Below are 23329 nucleotides of genomic sequence, written 5' to 3'. Positions count from 1 at the left end.
CATCGTTAGTGATCACGTGACGAAAGATGGACGTATGACTGGCCCGGCGAGCACTTAGCTGCTTCCGCCTTGTCAGCTTAGGGGGTGAACAGGGTACTGCCATAATCAGGTTGCTCCTCCGTTCTGCCGACGGAGGTCGCTTGTACACCGGCGACTGACTGACTGGCGCGATGAGTGCGATGGTTTTTCCCTTTTCCCTTCTGCTGGGGTCTCTCGCCCGTGGCAGCCGGTATAATCTGCGGAATTGATGGACGGAGGACTGGTTCTTCCGAGGCTGTATATATGCCGACGTTGTGGTTCCGTTTCGCGTCGTCCGTTTATGTCTGGAGTTCGTTATGGCGGCACTGCTTGTTCCTGCCGCAGTGTCCCGGTGGTGGTGGCGCGCGCGGTGTGCAGATATGCCCGTCTATTAGCCCCGTGCGCGACCGAAAGCGTCGCTGTGGTCGGCCTTCCACGATTGGCCGAACGCTGACTATGACGTAGGAAAGGGGATTTACCATCGACGGAAATAAGAGGAATGAAAGAACTTTAATTTTGACGGTGTTGACAGTGTTGCTTTAAGAGCTCAATGATTTCAAGCTTCCACCATGCTATTTACAAACACCATCGAACTTGTTGTTTGCAAGGTAATGACGTCACAAAGGGGAACCATAGGAGGGCGCCACCAAAACATCTCGCCGCTAATAGGAACCCTGTCAACTCATCCCCTAAGGATGAATGTCTGTTTTTGTTTAAGTTTTCTGTCGTAATCGTCGTTGTTGCGGGAGTGGTGGTAATCGAAGCTGCTTTTTTTGTTTTGTTTTGGTAATGAGTAATTTGGGGCTTTTCATTGCTTATCTTTATTTTTACGGGTTTTTTCCTCGTATGGCCTAGCGAAGTATGAAGAGAGCCGAGATAAAGCACTTAATGCCCGCAACTTTAAAACACTTTTTACCATGAAGTAGTAGGGCCAGAATCACGAACGAAGTTGTTTTGGGATACTAAGCGCCTCCCGATACATAAACAAACCAACAATTGATTGTTTTAAAATCCCGGGAGAGATGGGCCATCTAAAATCGAGAGAAAATTGGGTAAAAATAAGAATTGGGATAACTTTCTGTGTGCAATGAAGAAACGTTTTAAAAATGCTATTTTTAGATCATGTGTCTGTCAAACTTGTTTTCGCGGCGAGGGGCAGTGAAGCAAAGATGACTGTACTTCCCAGCGAGAAATGTTCGCTTTTATCCCGCCCTATCTAAGTGGCCGCATTAACGCAAGTCATAATTGATCCGAACACTACGATTGCTAGGAGTGGGCTATCTTTCGGTGCTTAAAAGAATACAGAAAATCAAGCCAGAAATAGGAGTGGGTTACCTTTCGGTGCTTAAAAGAATACAGAAAATCAAGCCAGAAATAGGAGTGGGTTACCTTTCGGGATTTTACGGTATGTTTTAGATTTATTACATTACGTCGATTTCGCTTTTTGAAGTTGCAGGGCTCGTTCATCAAGTGTGCTCAAAACGGTTAAAAAAAAAAAAAATATGCGAAAATGAGTGGCCAGGAATAGGGAAGTATTACTGGCTTTCGACGTTCTGCGTGTAGCTGTAAGCCTCAGGAGATTGGGAGCGGTTTTAAATTGTTTACCATTTTGAGGGATTCTGTAGTTTCACATTGACTGGTAGGCCCTTCATTTTGCCAGAGTTTCTTTGATTTCGATGAGATCTGTATATCATTACCGAGGCAAGAAAAGTGCAGTTTGCTTCACCAAGAAATGGCAAGAAGGGTTGTCGGAAATGTAACGTGAGACACCGCATCAAGGAAAACACTGGTATTCAACTTTGAAATCAACAAGTGCAGCATTCACTAAAAGTCTCTCTGCAAAATGTTTTCTTTTTTTTTTTTTTAAATATTGGATCAAGTTTTATTAGTGTACTGTGTTATTGTCTTGCAGTTTGACTTTCACGTGCATCTATTTGTGTTATATAGGAGGGGAGATTAAAAAGTTTCAGGAATGAAAATGAAAACAATAAATATCTGATTTAAGTTTTTTTTTTTTTTTTTTCGACGCAATTTGCCCGTAGCTTGACGCACTCAGTTCAGCGTTTCTCCAGCTTTTCGATTCCCTCCCGGAAGTGACGTTCATAGAGATCCCCGAAATAACTGTTCACAGCCTCCATCACCTCCTCATTCGACAGAAATCCCTTTCCAGCCAGGAAGGTCTTGAACTTCGAGAATAGGTTAAAGTCCGAGGGAGCCAGATCAGGTGATTGCGGTGGATGCGGAAGGAGGTTGAGAGCGACTGCACTTGAACGGGCGGGTGCATTGTCCTCGCTAAACAACACCTGTTTCTGGACAATTCCCGTTTTTTTTATTTAATTACTTGTTTCAGCTTATTCAGACGTGTTTTGTAGTATTGACCAGTAACAGTTTATCCCGTTTCAAGATAACCAATAAGCAAAATTCCCTTGGCGTCCCCCCCCCCCCCCCCCCCCAAAAAAAAAAAAAAAAAAAAAAAAACTGATGTTATCACTTTGCCAGCCCACTGAATCGTTGACTTCTGCGGAGCCGATTTACCGAGCCTAGTCCATTGTTTCGATTGACTTCTTTGTTTCGGGTGTGTAATGGGAGACCGAGGTCTCGTCCATAGTTACAAATCGTCGCTTGAAATCCGTTGGATTTGCCTGAAACACTTGCAAACTGTCGGCTGACGTTCGGGATCGAATGCGTTTTTGCTCCAGATTGAGCAAGTGTGACACCCATCTTGCCGAAACTTTCTTTAATCCGAATTCATTGTGTAAAATATGAACAACTCGTTCAGAAGAGATGCCCACTACTTCCTCCATTTCACGCACTTTTGTGCGGCGGTCCTCCAAAACCAAGTCATGGATTTTATTCACCATTCCGGTGCGTAAAAGCTTACGGTGGAAAACGAAGGTGACGAGCGCCGAAGATCAGAATTAAGCTTGGATTTGATTTCCGTCGCAATTTTTCCCACCAAATAAAAACATTCGCCGACCGTTCGAATTTCATTTCTATCCATTATTGAAAATGTTCATGGTTGCTCGACTAGAACGCTTCTCAAAGCCAGACTTTCTGAGATATAAATCTGACATTTTGTAGTCATTTCATACTTAAAGGTGGCCAACACAGTGACATCAAAATATTTTTCGAAAGAAAGCCTCCTGACGGCGATTCCGTAAAGTTTTCAATCTAACTTCGTGGTTCTTATTCCGAAGCGAGCACGCATCCCTTTCGATCGCCGCCTATCGTCGCTCATTTCATCGCTCCACCCGTGGATGCATTTTTGTTTCGTTGGCTCGCCCGTTCTGTCGTCGGCGCTTGGGCTGCTATACATATTCTAGTTTTCTCCGGTTTATTCTTTAAGAAACGAATTCCGCCCTCTTCTCGCGTCTTCACAACTCGTGTTGAGGTTTAGTGAGCCCTCATCTCAGCAGCCCGGTTTTAAATCGAGATATAGACTGAGCTGCGCAGGCGCTGTCTGTCGTCGTGGATGTTTTATTTTGACTCGATTGAGTCGTCCGTTTTATCTCACGCTCTTCCTTTTCGCGTCTTTGTTTTTATTTTCAGTCCTTTATCTTTTGATATCAGCGTCAGTCGCTCTCGGGGGGATAGCAAACTTTCTCAAGTTGGTGCCGTGCTCGGAGAAGATAGCTATATGTGTGCGTGTGTGTGCACACACATAAGTTTGGATGTGTGCGTACGTGCGTGCGTGTGTTTGTGTGTCCCCTGCGTGTGCGTGGGAGTGTGTGGATAGATGGAGAAAAAAATAGAGGGGGCTGAAAATGAAGACGCAAGCTGTTGTCGCACTTGAAGAACATAAAATAAGAAAATAAAGTTCCCCCAAAACGAATTTGGGAGGCGGGGCTGGGAAGGGCTCGGCAGGTGACGGAGGACTTCGCGGCGTTGAGTGTGTTTGTTGTCGCTTCGCGGGAACATTGTTTGCTCCCTCGGGACTAAACTCCGCGATGGGGATCTCCGTATAATTGGAAAAGTCTCAAAATGGACGCAAAAATCGATAAGCGAAAGAAAAAGAAAGAAAAAACACGTTTTGACTTACGAAGAGATGAAATTAGCGGGACAAAGTACCATCGGCTGGGCTCGAGGAGGAAGATATAAGTATCTTTTTTCTTTCTTTCTTTTTTTGCTTGTTTTACATTTTGGATTTGAAAGTGCCGCTGACGGGGCCTTGCTTGGTCTCTCGCCTCTGTCGTTAGTCTTTCCCCATGGCCTCTGTGTATGTGTCTGTTCGTTCAGGGATCTTTTTTTTTTTTTTTGGTCAAAATATAGTTTTAGTCTTTTTTGGAAACGACTCGTCGTAGAGCTTGGACTACGTACTTGCCTTTATTGCATTTTGTTTAATATTTATTGTCCCGACACTTTGCTTTTTATTGCTCGCGATTTCGAGCCAACTCTGAAAGTCTTTTGTGCCGGGTTAATCGGAGTAATTCGCGAACGGAAGGAAGACCGGGACGAAGAGAGGGAGCCCGATTTTATTCCTGCTGCACGATGCAGAGACGGAGGACCGGCGGAGGAGGAAGAAGAGAGGGGAGGAGAGGCGTTGTAGAAATTTTATCGCTCTGGAGGATGAAGCGGAAAGAAGGGTTGGTGCGCGTTCGCTTCAAAACTGCCTTTTTTGCCGGGCTAATGAACGAGGCGCGGTTGACTCCCAGACCGCCCATGCCTCCCTCGAGTTCAGCGCTTCGATCGAAGCCTGGATCGCGCGGGCAGCTCCCCTTGGCTCTCCAGTCTGCCCTCCCCCCCCCCCCCCCCCCCCCAACGCACACACACACACACTTTTTCCCTATTAGCTTGCTGAAACGACGTCGCGGATTTGTCTATACTCCGTTTCTCCATCAAAAAACAAACGCCCCCCTTCCTTTTTTTTTGAGCCTGTCAGAGTGACGGAACAAATCACGTGACGGCTCTCCGCTGGAGCGATGCGCCAATACCATCTTAGAATAATCGAAGCCCGCCGACAGCCGCCTCCTCCTTTACTTCCCCGTGAGGCCTACGAGTTCCTCGGTTTCGAATCCCGGCCGAGGTTTCCAATCCCTGCTCTCTGACGGAAGGCTCATTGTAAAGGCGACGTGATGTCGGCTGCACGTGAAAACAGCCCCCGAGTAGTCAAAAAACAACCCTCAGTCCTTCGCTGGAGCCTATTTGGTGCCCTTCGTTAATTCAGTATACGTTATATTTATATATATATACATATATATTTCGTAACGTTATTGAACTCTGCAATTGGGCTCAGGCCCGATTGGACACGAGGCGCAGCCGAAAGCTGACACAGCGCTCGTGCCCAATCCTATGCCGAGAATATAGTGGGAGCTACACCCCCGCCAGACCAATCTGACGCCTCCTTATCAGCGGAGCCGGCTCTCTGCGCCTCGGTATGGGCGAGGATATGATAACGGAGGCGAAAGAGACGCGTTGGGCTGGTCCAACGAGGACGTAGCTTCCACCCTTGTCTAAGCTTGGGGGTGAAAAGGAGTATGATCGGCGGGCTTTGATTATTCCGAAAAAAAAAGTGCATAGACCTTTCCAGTGGTAGTCTCGAACGAAGCGATTTACAGCGCACGTACCTGGTTTTGAGAGTGTACTTCAGTGTGGCCCGACTGCGCTCGGTTGTGGGTTTTCTCGTCGGTGGGTTGAGGCAGCCTGCGTAGGCGGAATTCCGGATCCTGGGGACGGTTAAATATCCGCGTTTTATTTGTTCTACTGTGTTCTATGGCGAATAGAATTTCTCGAGGTTTTTAAGAAAGCATTGTGCTATTTTTGGGAACAAAAGCAAACGAATAAAAGCTGTTCTTGGTGAGTCCGTGCGCGACAGAGCAAATTCAACTAAAATATTTGTTTCATTTTATGCTGATTTTGTTCCCTTTTTTTTTTTTACGGCGCTATAATCTTCTTTTGAGCCAGTACAGATCCATCGATAGATGAAATGGCACGATGGAAATACTAGATCGCTGGATGTGTTGATATATGTACGGGTGTAGCTGCTGGATGGATGCATAGTTGCTCGGTGATTGTAATTGTTCAACCTTCCTGTCATGACACCTAGCGTGCCATTACGTCCATAGTGCTAGTGCATTCATAGACGCCAAGATGACCGCCATGGGGCTTTTTTGCATTATTCGCATTATTATTCGTTCGGGAGCTCAAGGGAACAAACGGTAAGCTCCAGGACGTTAGTGTGTCAAAATTAAACTCTATAAGGCATTCAGATTCTTGTTTTTTTTCCTCAGAGCGAAATGAAAAGCATGATTTTGTGTATCGTCCTCATTTTATATTAAAGTTGTTTATATTTTGTTGATTATAAGGGTGAAAAAAGCACTAACTAAGGTTGTGCTTGGACGTATTTGCTCGATGGATGTAACGGCGCGATGAATGTGTTGGCCCCAAGCCCTTCAAGCTGGGGAGGTTTCTCGACTGCCCTTTGCATCCTCCTAAAGTTCACGGAGCGTTTTGTCGAATGACCTTTTTGCTCCTTCTTTGTTGTTTCTCAATTTTCTCCGCTTCTTCTCTTCTAGGACTTCCGCATTGCGCTTTGGGCTGCACTGGCTACGGCAACTCGTAAGTCCCTCTCTTTTTTCTTTTTGCCCCTCAAGTTTGGCACCAGTCATGTCGTTCCGATGACTCCGGTGACGATACCTGATATTTCGCCGCCTGATATTTCGCCGCCGCTTGTGCGCGTGCACCACGTATATCATTATTTGGGAGTTTTCGCAGACCGCGTTTCCTCCTCCGCTAAGCCCTCCGCAACGAAGAAGTCGCTACCGCGCCCGCGCGTCAAGGACCTTGACTGTTGATTTTCGGGTACCGTAGCGGGTTCCGCAGTGCGTTGCGGGACGGCGGAAACGATCTACGAAAACTCCCTATTATCGGGTATCGTTAGCGGAGGTGTCGGAACGATCTACTAAAACTCTAATATGGGTACCCCGCTAACAGAGAAACGTTTTGGGGACGCGCTGGGTATTAGCCCCGAGAGCGAACACAAGCGTCGCTGCGGTCGCCGCGCCCTGATTGGGTGAGGTGTACCGTGACGTCAGGGGGAGGACTCCGCTCCGCGATCTCGCATCGGCTCGCTTCCCAGCACCGGTTTCCTGGTTTGGCGTTGTGTGCCGCAAGCTCTTCGAGGAGCTGGACTTCGTTTACCCGGTGTACGAGAGGTTGATTTAGGCCGATATTGACGTGCTTCCGTACATTTTATAAGCCTGCTTGTCCCTTTTACCTTTAAAATTGGGTTACAAATCTCGAAAGCTATCGGCGGAGGCAATTCCGCCGATGAACCTCCTCGTCCGTCCAGACACACGGCAATCTTGCGAGGGGTCGATGAAGGGGTGGCGCAAGTGTTTCAGACGCTGGAAGTCTGTTTCTTGCATGTTCATGATTTAGGACGATATTACATCCCGCTTTCAAGGCATTTGAAGTGGCATTTATATCATGGGCCTTTGGGTGGTCGGCAAATTAGCTCGCGACCCCGACTCTGCGCTGCCACTCTGTATGCGCTGGTTCGCATATGTTTTAAAGGCCCTGCGTCTGATGATCTTTGAAGTGCTCGTGGAACAGGGTTGCTTCACATAAATGTAGCTTCTTCGTGAATTAATTATATAGTTTATACACGTATGCAGGCATATTTCTTAGAAGATGCACAATTACTGAAAATTAGTTTGTATGGTAGCAGCAAAAACGGCCGAATTGCCCCCAGTTGCCTGTATGATACGTATTGAACTGCCAAAAATATGCACAGCAATAGTGCCGTGATTTTGAATGGCTATACATTTTCCTGACATTCTTTATTCCAGCCTTTGGTATTCGGAAAATACAGCGTTGAGTCTGAATTGTCATTTCCAATTAAAAGAGACACTGCTGCGGGTCCCCAAAAGCTTCCTCAGCCTCCACACTCCCTACAGCTGGACTCTCTGACAGCAGAGGAAAACAGGAGCAAAAGCAAGCATTCGAACGGCTGTCCAGTGGTAGATCCAGCACTGGTAGCAGAAAATTTGGAACCTGTGAAGGGCGACAGTCTGCGTGAGAAAAGCTTCTGATATTTTAGCTTCAGGACAATTCAATTTAAGTAAAATCTCAATTTTAGGGCTTAAGGGACTAATAACAAGCTAGACACCTTCGCTTACGTTTGTTATACATTACTCAAGGGTTGATATAAACAAGTTTACAGATACCACCCATGTAGTCCATTGAAATAATATCCGAATTCAACCAAGGTCAAATGCGAGCAATTTATTTTATAAATGTTTCTTTTTTATCTACTTTGCCACCCCAATTGGGCTGTCGTACTTGTGATTCTCTCCCCATGGCCCAGACTGTATTTAGTATGTTGCTCGAACAACATGCAGCTTTTCTGTTTCGGACATCTTGTTTAAAAACAGAGATACAAAAAAAAATAGTATACATAACCTGCTAATTTATTCAGACCATCATCGGCATGTATTGTGCGAAATGTAAATCTATAGTGATGCTCCTGCAATTGTGGCTATATTTCTTCATTTTCATATACCAGCTGCGATTCATGCGTTGCCTGCCCTATCAACCATGCTTCAAATGTTGGTTGAAGTTTCGCCTGTAGCTACAGGTCATACCTCATTAAAGGCACATATAAAAATTTACACTTCCTACAAAAAACACGCCAAAAAAAGATTAAATAGAAACGAGCGCGCCGACAGCTAGCGTCGTCACAGCCTCCCCAGGGCGACCGGGGCGAGTCAGGGAAAAATTCTCTCCTCGCCGTGACGTCACCCCGGTTCGCCGTAAGGGGGCGCCACGCGAACTTCTCGGGGCTAATAAACGTGCGTTGTTGTCTCGTCACTGGGCGCGTTAAGTCGGCGCTCCTTTACTCCAACTCCGACGCTCCGAGTTTCATACTCCGAGCGCAGCAACTAAGCGACGCATATCGTACAGGAGCGCGACACACCGAGGCTGCGTTCCAAACCTGCTCGAACGGATCCGAGTTACCCTGGCGGATTACGTCACGTGACAACAAAAATAGAGAAATGCTGGACGCGGGTAGGTTTTCGATAAGCACCGTTACCCTAGGGTTACATCGACTAAGCTTTTAACCTCCGACCGTAGTTACGGGTGGCAGAAGCCGAAAATATTTCGTAGTTAAATAATTAGGCCCGTGTGGAGCGGCAGAGTCTAAAGCAAAAGAGACGGCGACGTTATGAAGTTTCTACGAACGTTTTAATATTCAAAAAGGTTTGAAGACTCGCTTCGTGCTCATGCAGTAGAAGGTTACCTTGGCCGATCTATTTATTGACCATGCATGCTGTTCCGATTTAAATTAAAGACGACATTCTTGAACCCGCTCGTTCACGCAGGAAACCCTCAAATTTGTCAGAGATTACCGTTCCGTCGGTTCCGTCTCGCAGCGAGACGGAAGCTACGCCGCTACCGGCACACCGTCGTTCGATAGCACGTGTATTCGTTTTTAGGCGGTATGCATGAACAAACCTTTCCCGCAACGCTAACTGATGGTTCGGCTTTCCAATCTAAGTATCTTTATTCGCTGCAACTGAGCCAAGCATTCTAATACCCTTGTTACACGGGCACACTTAACTACAGTTACGCTAAACCACAATTAGCGCACAATACTTGCCGACAACATTCTGCGGCGATGCAGTCAGAGCTATGGGCGAACGTGCGCTTGAGCATCTTGAGCACCCACCAAAGCAGTGCACGCGCCCTCTTCACTTCTTTTGAAATAGCTGTCCGAGGGTATAGTGCGGCATCTGTGCTACCACGTAACCGCAGTTAAAGCTGAGTTAACCGCGGTTAAGTGTGCCCGTGTAACAGGGGTATAAGAAGGGCAGCGGTCTGACTGTCTTTTCATCACAACTTTTCTGTCGCCGAGCTATCGGCAGGCTCGTTTGATAGATCAATTCGTTATCAGGCAAGACGCACAAACAAACCTTTCCCGCAACGTTCACCAATGTTTTGGCTTTCAAATCAAAGTATCTTTATTCGCTGGGCTAAGCATTATAAAAGGGACAGAGCGGTCCGAATCTTGACAGCTTTTCTGTCGCTGTGCTATCGGCACGCTACCGTTTGATAGATCAATTTCTTTTATGATAATAATAATAATGTTTACTTTCCGTCAAAACACAAATGACGGAGGGAGACCGAGGAAAAAAGCTGCATCATGCAGCTTGACGGGCCCTCGGCCCCCCCTCCTTACACATGACAGCAGTGGCACAAGTAATTCAAAAAGAAAACCAAGAGAAAAGATAACAATTTCAGAGATAAGAACAGTACAATATTACAAAAAAGGTGCGACTATATAAGAGGCAAACAAAATCAAAGCACATGCAAGCAAAGCATTATACAATTCAGCAAAAATTTAGGTTATGAAACATGACAACTAAGCAATCACTTTTGGAAAAGAAAAAAAAAATGCTCGGAGATTTTTTACAGATGTTGTCGGAAGGTCAATGTTGTGAGTAACAAGAAAATTAAGCAGTCTAACAAGCAGTCTAACAAGAAAATTAAGCAGTTTAACATTTGTTCACCGTAGTTAGTTTTGCAAATAGGGAGCGTCCAAATTTCCGTGTTTCGAGTAGGATATGTTGCTACTCTTAGCGAGAGAGACGCCAATTCACTAAGGGCATGAAGATTTGTTTGTACTTCTGATTAATAGGTAATGCATAAACGATATTTATATAATCTATTTACAGGCATCAAATTTAAACGTTTAAAGAGAGGTTCGCTAGGGTGATCGTATGACACGTTACAAATACTTCGCAATATTTTCTTTTGTATCACAAGTATTTTGTTTAAATTTGTATTCGTAGTAGTACCCCAGACTAAGAAAGAGTAATGAATGTGGGAGAGAAACAATGCATTATAAATAATTAAATTTACATTTGTGGGCAGAATATGGCGATGACGATACATTAAGCCTGCGACTCGTGACAATTTTACCGAAATATAATTTACGTGTTCATCCCAACTCATTCGATCCGTGAATATAACGCCAAGTGTCTTAAAACTAGATACAATCTCTATTTTGGTTCCATTTAAAACAATATCAGTAGTTATATAATCATTCTTACTTTTTGGGCGAAATAAAATTGCTTTTGTTTTGTTATCATTTATTTTTAAAGCATTACATTGACTGCAAGTAGCGAGGTCTTTCAACGTTTGATTTGCCTTTATTGCTAGTTCCTGACAGCAGTTACCGGTAGAAAATAAACTTGTGTCATCAGCGTAAATTACGTATTTAACGCTTTTATTAATATTGACAATATCGTTAACATATAAATTAAAAAGGAAGGGACCTAATATGCTTCCTTGTGGAACGCCAGATAGAATGGGTTTAATGTCAGATGAATAAACATTTATATGAACGTACTGTTTACGATGTGCAAGATAAGATGTTATGAGAGTTGATGCATGTCCACGAAATCCATACATTTGTAATTTTTTTAGTAGCAGACTGTGATTTAAGTGATCGAATGCTTTGCTGAAATTAATAAAAATACCAAGAGTCATTTTTTTTTCTTCAAAGCTTTTCAAGATGTATTCTTTTTGCTCCAGAAGTGCCAATTCTGTGGAACGGTGTTTGCGAAACCCAAACTGTGATGGAGTGAATAAACCGTGTTTATCTGCGAAATGTACGATACGCGAAAGTTGAATTTTTTCGAGGCCTTTTGAAAACACTGATAAAATTGAGATTGGCCTGTAGTTACCTATATCATTCTTGTCACATTTTTTATAGAGAACGCTAACTTTCGCAATCTGCATTTTTTGGGGAAATACCCCATTGTACAAGCACAAATTAAAGATATACGTCAAACAGGGCGATATGAGATCTAAAACGTATTTTATCGGACCTATTTGTAACTCGTCAGCGTCGCAGCTGCTACTATTCTTTAGTAATAAAAATGCTTGTGTCACCTCATTATCAGTTACTGGCTGATAATGAGGAGAGATGCACGAACAAACCTTTCTCGGAACGCTAATTGCTGAATTGGCTTTCAAATCAAATCGATTTTACCTGCTGGATCAAGCACTAATCAACTGAAAAGGGGCAGCGGTCCGGTTACGCCTTTCGTCTCGACGATCTCAACTGCAGCGCAGCCATCTTGTTTGTTTACGTGACGTCACGGAGCGCGAAGAAGTCACTCGCGCTCCGAGAAATTCTCGGTGCACGAAGAGCGCGCTCGAGTGTCAGTCTCCGTGGCACTCCTGTCCGTTTATGTGAAAGGCGCGACAAACTCTCGCGCTCCGGAGCACGGACTTAACGCGCCCATTATGGACGACTCGCGTTATGGACGATTTTCGGGGGAACGGAGGTGTCCGTATACCGTCGCGACATGACTAGCTTTTCTTGCTCGGCAACCGACCAACGGTGGCGTTAAAGCGCGGGATTTCTGAGACCGTAGAGTCGACCCGGTATTCCATTTCTTCAGCTCGAAAGCTCACCGGACAATAAAGCTGGCCAAATTTTTCACGAGCCAAGACAGCGGCGGCTCTTCGTTCTTCGTAAGCCCGAACAAAGGGGTCCGTCAGACTGCGTGGAGTGCGGCTGCAGGATTCCCCGCGGGTCCTTTTGCATAAGAGATTGCCGTTTACGAGAGTTCGGAAACTTCCGAATCTCCACAACAGTAGCCGGGTATGACGTCTAAAACACCAGAAGCCTCGGTGGAGACCCCAAGAAAATCAATTTTTATTTTATTTTAAGGCGACAGCTTTGTATGGGGGGAACCCATGCGCTGACCTTCTTCCTAGTGTTGGTCTCACCGCTGCAAGGCGAATGCGAGAGGGTGTCAGCAACGGAAGGTAGAGTAACTGTATATGCTCAGCTTATACAGTTACTCTAACGGAAGGTAACTGCTGGTCTGATGTCATAGCGCGTGCCGCGCGGAGAGAGATACAGAGAGAGGTAGAGTCAGTTTGAGTGAGTGAGTGGGGAGTGAGCGAGTATGAGTGAGTGCGTTTGAGTGAGTGAGTGGGAGTGAGTGAGTTTCAGTGAGTGAGTGAGTTTGAGTGATTGAGTAAGTAAGTGAGAGTGTGAGTGAGAGTGGGCGTTTGAGTGAGTGAGTGAGTGAGGGGGGATTTGGGTAAACGTTGTTCTTCGAGCAGCTTACGTCTTACGCGCTTTCCTCCGGTGCTTCAACCTCACGTTCCTTTGCCAGTGGCGGCTCCTGCGGGCTGCAAAGCATGTACGTGCCCGCTTTCGTAATGAACACAATGAGCTAAATGTTACTCAATGTTCGTAACGCTTCGCGCTTGCGGCGCGTTTGGTATATACCTACACGCGTCTCGTACTTGTCTCACTTTTAATAAAACGTTCGCAACGCGGGTAAGTTCCTCTCCCGATGGTGAAGCTGTACTCGCTTATTACACGATGTAAATACTATGCTGGCGCGGAAACCTGACTTCTCAACGTCTCATTTGCACGAGAGTTCGTGCAGATAAATAAACAAATAAATACACTAAAGGTTTAGGACATTCTGGACGTCAGATCTACGCGCTATTTACGAAAAGCGGTCGCTTGTAACGCCCGTGGAAATGTTTCAAGCACTTGTTGTGAAAGTATATGGTGCGTGAAGCATACGCAGATTGGAATTGTGTTCTATGGATACTCGATAGATGTCGACGTCAGTCTCGTCACTCTCGTCGAAAGCGGTCATTCGGACTCAAATGTCTGAACCAGTCTTTACTTTATTTATGGTGCACCTTCTTTCGGACAAAATGTCATCTTTCTTTACTGGGTGCGTGATAGTTTCCGTGACATAAAGCGGCGTATACCAACATCTGCTTTCCTTCTGAAGCGCTCCGGCGTCAGCGCTGTCTGCTGTGCCGACGTGGATGCATTGCGCGACGTGTGCTTGCGTCTGGGTCGCTCCAATGTTTAGTTTGGCCGTGGGCCCTTGGCGACGACGTCAAATTACCAGGCGGCCGACCTGCGGCACGTCTTGTTCACTGCGCGGGAGCCATCGACTTGCCGTTTTTGGATGGCGCCCGAAGAACTTACCCCCCCGTATAGAGGAGGCTATGCCCTGGCGTGATTTATGAAGTGATATTGCACGAATGAGTCGGCTCGGGCAACCGCCCCTTGGCCGCAGTGTCAAGATAAACTACCTTGTAAGTTATAAGTGCACTGAAAGAATTTGCGCTTGCAGTTGACTTCAGTGCAGTTTAACTTCGCCTAACAAGCTGTATCGGTTATATCTGCGCCAATTGCATTTTCGATCTGGAATATTCAAATTAGATAGCTGCCGATCACGTGCTGCAATTCGTTTTACCTGCATTTCTGCCTTGTTTTTTTTTTTTTTTTTGTTTTTTTTTTTGTGCGAAATGACGAAAAAATTAGTGTTGAGGGAAAAGATTTTTTAATTTTCTGAATCTATGGTTTTACAGGAAACATTGTACATTTGCTAAAACTAATAAGGTTCGGATAATTACAATAATGTTTTCTCGACCAACTCCGCTTTTGATTGTTCTCGTTCGAATGATGTAAGGATGGATAAAATTAGTTGGTTCATCCTAGAATTGTGTCAGTACGAAATTGAAAGAAGGACACGTCTAACTTACGCTTAAACCCTTAACTCGTAGAAAATTCACGTGTTTTGTCCTTATACGGAAGTATAAGGATGTTATCCATCTCGAGAGTTATCCTGTTGGTCACGCGGGGACCTTGGGTGGTCCTGTCAGAATTTTGGTATCACATAATTACTAGGCGTGGATTGCACGTTCTGACGAGCCGTCACATGTCGTTCCAAAACTATCCTCTTTTTTTCTCACATCGAGGTGACCTGTACTTCCTGTACGGTCCGCTCCGTCCCATCTATATATACAGCCAAACATATATCTTTGGTTAAGTGGAAGGCGTCCCCGGTTGCGACTGATTAGCAAAAAAAAAAAGATCAATTTGACACGGGTGGTTGCTTTCTAACCATAGAGTACCGGTCACAGGAAGAACGTGCGAGTGATCATTTATCCGCCGCAGAAACAAAACCCAGAAACCAGAAATAATTGTTCATGGGGTGTTTAGGTGCTCGTCCCGCATGAGCGGTGGAGCAACAGATCCTCGCTTTACGGTCCACCGAAGAGACGACGTATTGGACGGAAGATCGGACAGCCCCCCGTGCGGTTCACTTCATTCGCCTGAGCTGTATGGGCAACGCGCATAAATTACTCGTCTCTTTCTGGCGCAGCGTTCGGCTGGGGGTCGAGTTCCATCAGGGAAGAACCTATTAAACGCTTAGCATTTATAGCGCCAGCTCTCGGGGTTTTCGATGTCACGTGGTATCTCCGAAGGCGGTTACAATGCATGATATTTTTACGTCCTCTGTGACACGTGACATGAGTCGACACTGCGATGTTAGGTGACACCAACGGTACTATAGATTCGCTCAGTTACGCAACTGCCCATAGACCACGTACGGGGGAGAATAGGGGTTTTAAATCGTGATTTATATCGAGATTTCAATGACACCTGTTTTCTAATGATGATTAGTATCAAACCCTTTTCACACGAATATTCCCCAAAACATTATTTTTATTTACTGTAGCATCTATGATCGGCGACAGGTTAAAAGTTCAGAGAAAACTCGTCCCTGTTTTTTGCACTTTAGGGGAGCGAACGCTGGGGAGGAGGCGACCCCCTCTGCAGCGTTCGCTCCGCTAATGGGGAAGAGAGAGAGATATTTATTGAAGTTTATTCCCTAAAGCCTTTCGTCCAAGGCATCGTTGAAGGGGAAAAGGGAGGGAGGAGTTTCCCCTGAATTTTTAAGCTGTCACCGGGCTTGTCCACGTTACTAAATAAAAAGAAATTGATTACAAAGACTCTTGGTGAAAAATGTATTCAGTTAAGTCACTCGACTACTCGAGAGAAGAACAAATATCATTGGCTGTTACGTAGGAAAGTAGCCTTTACTTTTCCGGTTACTTCGGATTTTTAAAAGCGACAAATTCTTTTGCAGGTACTGGCCGCCCGTCTGCTAAATTTACTGCTCCAAAAAATAAGAGAGTATTGCGTGTTTTCTGGTCAGGACCAAAACAGTATTTTGTAATGTCGAGCCGAAACGGTGTAGGAAATCGAAACATGCATAAGTCGTTCCATAGATTATTAGAAAAGAAAACAATAATAAAACTGACGCGCTGAAATGTTTGCGGGAAAACGTTTTTTGCTGCTTTTATTACGAGATGGAGCGGTACGATTTCCACGTGTCTCAGTTTTCGTTTGATTTTCGGCTCGTTTCAATTTCTTTTGCTGCGTGTTCCAGCTTTTAATCCTTACTTTGCGAGGAATGGAGGCATCGCTTTTCGTAAATGGTGGTCGCATCGTTAATGCCGCTCTGTAAAATTCGCAATATGTTACAATTTGTAGTACCGATTACGAGCTTGATGAGCTAATGCACCATTCTTTTTTTCTCGTTACCGCGGAGAAAAGAGGGAGGGGGGGGGGGAGGTAGACCAGAAAATAAAGAAGAGAACATATATTTCGTAATTTTGAGGTGCTACTATTAGACGATTGGGCTCCGAGAATCGAGTGCTCCATTAGGAAGACGACGGCGTAAGAAAAGGAAGGACAATGGATTTGAGAGAATGAAAGAAAGGCCATGGATTTGGGAGAAATGGAAGGAAAAAAAAAAAGAGACGAGAGGTTTTGGTAAAATCTTTTCACTCCAAAGCGCCGCAAATGAGGCATTTGGGATTGGCTTCCGGCTATGTGGACCGAGACAATGGAAGAAGGAGAAAAAGGAGAAAAATAGAACGTTCGCCGTAGGAGCCTCGCGGGCATGTCTGTAGTGTTCCGTGTCACCTTGGGACGGACCGTGTGATGACGCTACGAGCCATCGGAGCCATTCCAGTGCAATGCGACTGTCACGTGACCTTTGGCTGGGGCGCTGAGACGCGGAGGGGGCTTAGTCACGTGACGCCTTCGCAGCGTTTGATTGGCTGGGATGGCACGCAGCGTCCGCTGTTGTGCGTTGTGAGGTGAGACAGAAAGTTGGTATCGTATTTGGGTTGGCCTTACGTGCTGCCGGTAAAACATTATTAGTTTTTTTGTTTTTTTTTTATAGAGAAAACGCTTAGACATTAAAAGAAAAGTATGTGTTAGAAATTCTCATTTCCTTTATTCCAGTGTACTGTGGAGATGTATATCTATTTTCTTTCGTTACAACGGATTTCGAGGAGTAGCCAAGCTAAGTCCGTGTAAAGAAAACCATTTTTACGCTTCTTTCTCAATTTTTTTTTCTTTGGAACGTTCTCGTACGCTATTTTTTGTCTTTTTTTTTTTACTTTTTGTGTGCGTAGATAGGTTATTTTTTTTCCAGAAATATTGTCAATTTCACGGTTCGCCGAGTCGATTTTTCCCGCGATAGAACGATAGAAGACGTTCTCGATGCCTCGTTGGCGCGTCCAACATCTTTACTTTGACCCAACCTAATATATATATATATACCCCGAACCGCTCGTGCTAGATTCGTGTGCGGTGCACGTTGGGGGCTCGGGCCGTCGCCGACATCCGCCAGACTGACGGAGCGAGTCCGGCGCCACCGTAGCGGATCTTTTGTTGGGCCGCACGTGCGCGCAGCGCTCTCCAACAATACGCGTGCGACCTCCGAGGAGGGGGAGAGACGGGCAAGAGAACATCGTCGCGTTGCGAGCCAGTCGATTGCCGGAAGTTTTTGGCACCGTGTATGGAACGCGGTGTTTGTTGCTGCCTTTTATTTTGGATACGGTCGACTCGTTTGTACTTCGATCGCGGTTCCCTTTGCGAACTGTCACGAAGCGGCTTTGGTGTCGGGAAGCGCGTTTCCGCACCGGAAGGGAGCCCGGAAGGCGTTCCCCGACGAGCCCCGTCGGTTTGTGTCCGTGATCCGGAGCGTCGCGGCTACCTCCGTTCGCCCGTTTCCCTAAGTGCGGTGGAAGCTACGTGCTCGTTGGACCAATCGTACGGCTCTCTTTAAACCACGTGATCACGCTCCTCCCGCTTAGATTCACGCGCAGAGAGCGGGCTCGGCTGATGGAAGGGAAATGGTGGATTGGACCGGCATGCATGGTACCTTCCACCACAATGTCAGCTTGGGGGAGGGGGGCGAACGGCGGTGTGTAGTGTTGTCGCGGCGAGGCGCTTCCCGTTCTGTCGAACACCCGTGGGGTTAGGCTATGGGTTAGATCGTAAAGAGCCGTCGTTGTTCGAGTTCGTTTTGGATGCCGTTTGCTGACGACAAAAGTTTCCCGTCGGTGGTGCGGGTCGTGTTGCGAGGCTGTTGTTGACACTGCGAAGTGGTCCTCAAAGAAGTGACGACGGGAAGGAGAGATTTTCGTAATGACTCTATGATCGTATGTGGGAAGAGCCATACTTTCCGGAGGCGCCAAGATTACTAAATAATCTATAAACCTGAAAAAAAAAAAAAAAAAGAGGGCGGAAGGCGGGGGGTGGGGGGGGGGGGGGGGGGGGAGGGGGGGCCGGCGGGCGGCTTTTGGCTCGTGCCATTTTCAGCGTTCGTGCGTATGTCGTGTGCTTTGCTTGTTTTCCGTTTCGAGCGAACATCCGTGTGCTGGGCTGTCCTTTTTTGCAAACATTGGAATGGTGCATTCGCGACTCCAGCGGCCTGTAGGGGTCGCCACCCTCGACAAATGTGGGGCCCAGGAAAGGTCGTGCCGCGCCATGCGCCACCACTCAACGCACAACGCTCGTTGAAGCGGGCGCGAGCATCGGCTTCGAAACAGTGTTGGCGGTAGCTCGTTCCATGTAACGGCGTTACCGATAACGCGTTACTTTTTTCGGTAACGTAGTAACGTACTCGTTACATTTTTAGAACAGTAACGGGTAACGTACTTGCGTTACTTATATTGAAGTTACGTTACTCGTTTTCTTTTCTTTCCAAAACCTAAAAAAGTACGCTTAATTTCTGTTTGTTTTTTATTTTTTTGTTTGTTTTACCTTAACCCCAGACGCAGCCGACGCTACGAGTTGAGGGGGGAACCAATGGTACAACATCAAAAAGGACACTATCATGGTGTTCGTCTTGTTTCTCTACGTGTCTTCGCTGAAGCAATGATAAACAAAGAAAAGTGTGGAGTGAGTTGCGCTTTTGATGCTGCTTGATTGTTCCCATTAGCTCGTAGCGTCGGCAGCGTCTGGACTTACGCTGAAACGAAGTATTGGCGTCAAGTAAATAATTATTGCAATCACTCTACATTCCTTCAAAAGTTTGTCTTTTTTGACCCACGCCAAAAGACCCACTTTACCGAAAACCCCAATGCCCAACGCGCTTTGTCCCAACATAAAAAAAGCTGTCGAAAAAAAAAAAAATCACATCAACAAAAAGGTGTTACCGTCAATTTTTAAATAAAGAGTGACGCAAAAATAACGTGCGTTACTTTTTATCGGTAACGGTAAAGCGTTCCTTTTATCTTTAAATAACTTAGGTCGGTAATGCGTTCCTTTATTTTGCAAGTAACAAGTAACGTATTTCGTTACTTGAACTGCAGTGCCTACAACACTGCAGTTCAAAGTGGTCTGCGCTTATTTTTATCCACTACGTTCAGAAACTTCGAAGATATGTTGGCGTAAAGGCTCTTCGGAGAGGCGGCGGAAGGGCTAACGGCCGACAGTCACCGCGTTGGTGAGCGTTCATGAACGCACAATGTGTGGTTCACGCGGTTGCGTTCAGAACCACATTGGCAACACGCTGATTCGGCAGTAGCGACTGACTCACCGGAACAAATGTTCGCCGTACGCGACACGACAAGCAGTTGCAAGCCGAGCTTAATTCGGTAGGCCATTATGGATTACGCTTTTCTCCGCGGCCGCGTCGTCGCTGCTGTTTTCTTTGCTGTGGACGCGACCAAGGCAACTTCCCTCGCTTAAGTACAGTGGCCTTCGCGCCAATTGCTCCAATCACGGAAGCCGAGAGAAGAGCAGAAGTCGCGAAAGGACCTACTGTTGCGGTCCGTTCAGCGTTTTCCCGGTAGGTTCCGCCCATTTTGCTAGAAGAGCGTAGTCACTTACAGTACAGTGAAGTAGAGGTGGGGTAGTGAGATCAGGCACTGAGGCGCCATGCAGAGCTGTGATGCGGAGAGTGTGGGAAGGTTCCGGATGGTACGCAGCGGCGCTGCGGTTCGAAGGCCTTCGGCGAGCAGGTTTGGCAGCGCGAACTGGCCCTCGTTCAGATCTTTCTTCCGTGTTTTCTGTCGCTTATGTCGACTGAAGTGCAATGCCCAATCGTCTACGACGACAACGACGACAACGCCAGTAGCGCAGCAAATGCTATGCGATGCATACGCTACTATGGTCACTGGAGCGCGTCTCCGACTGGTGTGTTTAGCGTCCTATGTTGCCCATACATCAAAAGTGGTCCCCAAGTGGCAACAAATGACGGCACAAAAGCCGGAGTGTCATGCCGTTGCATGTCACGATCCTGGCGGTTGGTCGTAGAAATGCTGGCAAAAAGCGCAAGCAAACGAGAGTGTCACGGCGTCCGAGGCGTCCCAACTTCCGGCTGCCGTAGCTTCCTTGGACTATCACAATGGAGAGCACTAGGGAGCAGAACGGGCGTCTGCGACATCCTCCTTAGTTGCTGGGACACCGCCAGGATCGCGATCGGCGACAGCATGACACTTCTGACGCCATTAGGCGGAAATCGAGGGACCACTTTTTTGGACGCGGTAAACTCACCAATCGGAGACGCGTTCCAGGCTCCGTAACGCTACTACAGCCCATGCCATAGTCTCCTTTATTCTTAAAATGCCTGCACAACGGTTGCTATGTCGTCGTCGTGCCTACTTCACATATTTGCTACCAGAGACGCCAAAACCTCGTACAGAAATGCAGACGACGCTTGTCCGCTGTCTGTTGCTACTGTTCACTGTAGCTAGCGTAAGCTACGTTATCACGTTAAGCTACGTGATAACGTAAGCTTCCCATGTTAGGTTACGAAGTAACGTGACCTTGCGTGTTTAAATAGGTCACTTGATCACGTAATTTTTTTGTGACACGAGTAACTTCTTTCGATCGTCGTTCGACCCGCAGGGCTCTAGAGCGCTTAGCCATAGCCGGCACAACTCACTAGCACGAGGCTGTCTGCGGCTCGTAGCACGCACACCGTGACACCACACGTGCACGCGCGGTCATTTCATTACATTTATTGATCGTGGGCGTTTCAGCACCTTGTACTCAGCCCCAACTTCTGGTGCTGCATTCTCCCACCATGTGGAATTTATGAAGAATGTTCACAAATGGTTCCTCTTAATGGATGTGAACAACTGCACACAGCATATCCACCGAAACCTTCCCGACAAAAAAAAAAAAAAAAAAAAAAACATTCGATTCTGTAGACGATATCCGCCTTACCTGGCTCAAAACTAGATTCGTGAAGTATCTGCGAGATATGGAGTCAGGAAGTTGCTCAAGAAACTTCGTTACGCGTGGAACCTTCCAAGGCTTGCCGATGACTACTGCCTCCAATATGTAGTGCATCCGCTACCTACTGACGGAACAAAACTTCAGGTTCGTCCTGACGGGGAAATTCTCTTCTGACACAATAGAATCGTTCTTTGGGCGGCTTCAAATGTCTGCTGTCCGCAAAGACCAGATGGACATGAGGGCTGCCATTTCTGGCCTGGAGAGAAGCTGACTTGACGCGAGCACACTACTTCCCACCCCTGAGGTATCGGCCATCTCTATGGTAGGTGTATACTTGGCACGGGTGGTGAAGGAACATGTCAACTGTAGTGACTGCTTCCTACTGGTCATTAAGCAGGCTTTTATGGCTCCAAGAAATTCCGTCACGAAGTACCAGGACAGGGGAGGTCTATACTATCCACCAGAGAAGCTATATAGTGAGGCTGTTGTATGCGCTGAATAACTCCGTAGAGGTTTTGCTGAAAAAAACGAAATATGCTGAAGAAAACCATGTAGCTGTTAAGACTGCGGTGGATACACGTATGCACCGTAGGGCTCTGAAATGCGCAAAGGCAGAGAAAGATGTCAATCATTACAAAGATTTCCTGCAACTTCTGTGTACCAAGTTTTTCAGGCCAATTTTCACAAACTACTCAGAATCCGTGACTGACAAGCATGACGTCAAGAAGATCTTCTCTTACAAGCCGCTATCTAGGAAGTCCTTAAAGGGGTACTCCACCAATTTTTTGAGCTACCTCAACTAACTATATTTTCTGACTCCCCGGCCTTTACTCTCTCCGGTATGCTATTTAGAATCGCGAAATTCATAATAGTTATTGCGAAATCGGCAAATGAAAATGATGCAAAAACCAACATTCAAATATACGCGCGCTTTTCAGGGCCGTGACGTCAGTGGCAGGCAGGCTTGCCAGTCGAGCAAGCAGCCAAAAAATAGAACATGTCAATCATTTGTTCCGTGCTGGAGCGCGGGTACTGCAGCGAGCTTCCCAAGCATTCATTTGACACCATGAAACTGCTTCGAATCAGTTTAAAACGAAATCTACAGCCCAAAGAGTGAACCCCTGCCTTCCACTGACGTAATTTTTTCATTGTTGCCAGTAGAGACTTCGAGCTTGAAAAACACGGTGAGGACCAAAACTGTAAATTCAATAACTACGCGAAAAAACAATATTTTGACCTAATATTTGGGATACTATTTTCGCGATGTTTGTCGGTTAGTTTAGCAAAATTTCAAGCAAATCGGAGACAATGAAAAAATCGGTGGAGTAGCCCTTTAAAGCTCTAGAACTGCATACGTGAAAAACAGTGTGGACCAGAAAAAAAAAAAAGCTGTAAAAAATATCAAAACACCTTGCGCCTAAAATAAAAAAATAAAAAAAATGAAAATGTATTTTGAGCTTTTCGGTCAGAGTGCTGCCGACGGGTGCCTAAGTTTTAGGTCAGCGGGGACTCGTTCGCGGTCCTGAGAAAAACCACTTGACTGCCGCATGTGGTCCGCGGGCCGTATGTTTTGCGGCTCCAGAAGCCATAAAAACGCTAAGTGGTCGCGGTTTCAACGTCGCGAAAGTCCGCCAGCCTTTCTGTCTCTTTTTTTTAATTTGCACTGACTATTTCTATTGTCGATAGGCCAAGCACCAGAGGTCTGGTAAAATTTCAGCATAGAAACAAAACCAAGACGTGAAAGCTAAAAGAAAGGTTAAGACTTCTTTTATATATGAAAACAATACTGACGATGCCCTGCGCTAGCTATGTAGCATTGGTTACGAATGTATTCAATTCCCAAATGGCATCACAGTGGACTGTAGCAGCGGGCAGCGGAGAAGCCTCTAGTAGCAAATATCTGAAGCATGCGCAGCGACGACGAAGAATGTTGATGCCTATGCTTTCGTGGCGCCCTCTCTTGCCGTCGACACGATGTGTGGC

At 46.2% G+C, this 23329-nt stretch overlaps 1 protein-coding gene across 2 annotated transcripts in view; it reads left to right on the top strand.

The window, feature by feature from the left end:
• The window catches only part of LOC8051883 (polypeptide N-acetylgalactosaminyltransferase 5), a 182547-nt gene that overhangs the window by 69864 nt on the left and 89354 nt on the right, over positions 1–23329 (top strand). For both annotated transcript variants that reach the window (XM_040206047.3, XM_042294038.1), the window contains exon 2: positions 6531–6573. The gene's annotated coding sequence lies outside the window, so the exon portion shown is untranslated. The remainder of the gene's footprint in view (positions 1–6530; positions 6574–23329) is intronic.

The sequence above is a fragment of the Ixodes scapularis genome, unplaced genomic scaffold, assembly GCF_016920785.2.
Source record: "Ixodes scapularis isolate PalLabHiFi unplaced genomic scaffold, ASM1692078v2 PGA_scaffold5__190_contigs__length_132052651, whole genome shotgun sequence".
NCBI classification, from domain to species: domain Eukaryota; kingdom Metazoa; phylum Arthropoda; class Arachnida; order Ixodida; family Ixodidae; genus Ixodes; species Ixodes scapularis.
The sequence above is the reverse complement of the archived record's forward strand: the minus strand, read 5'-3'. Positions and strand labels throughout refer to the sequence as shown.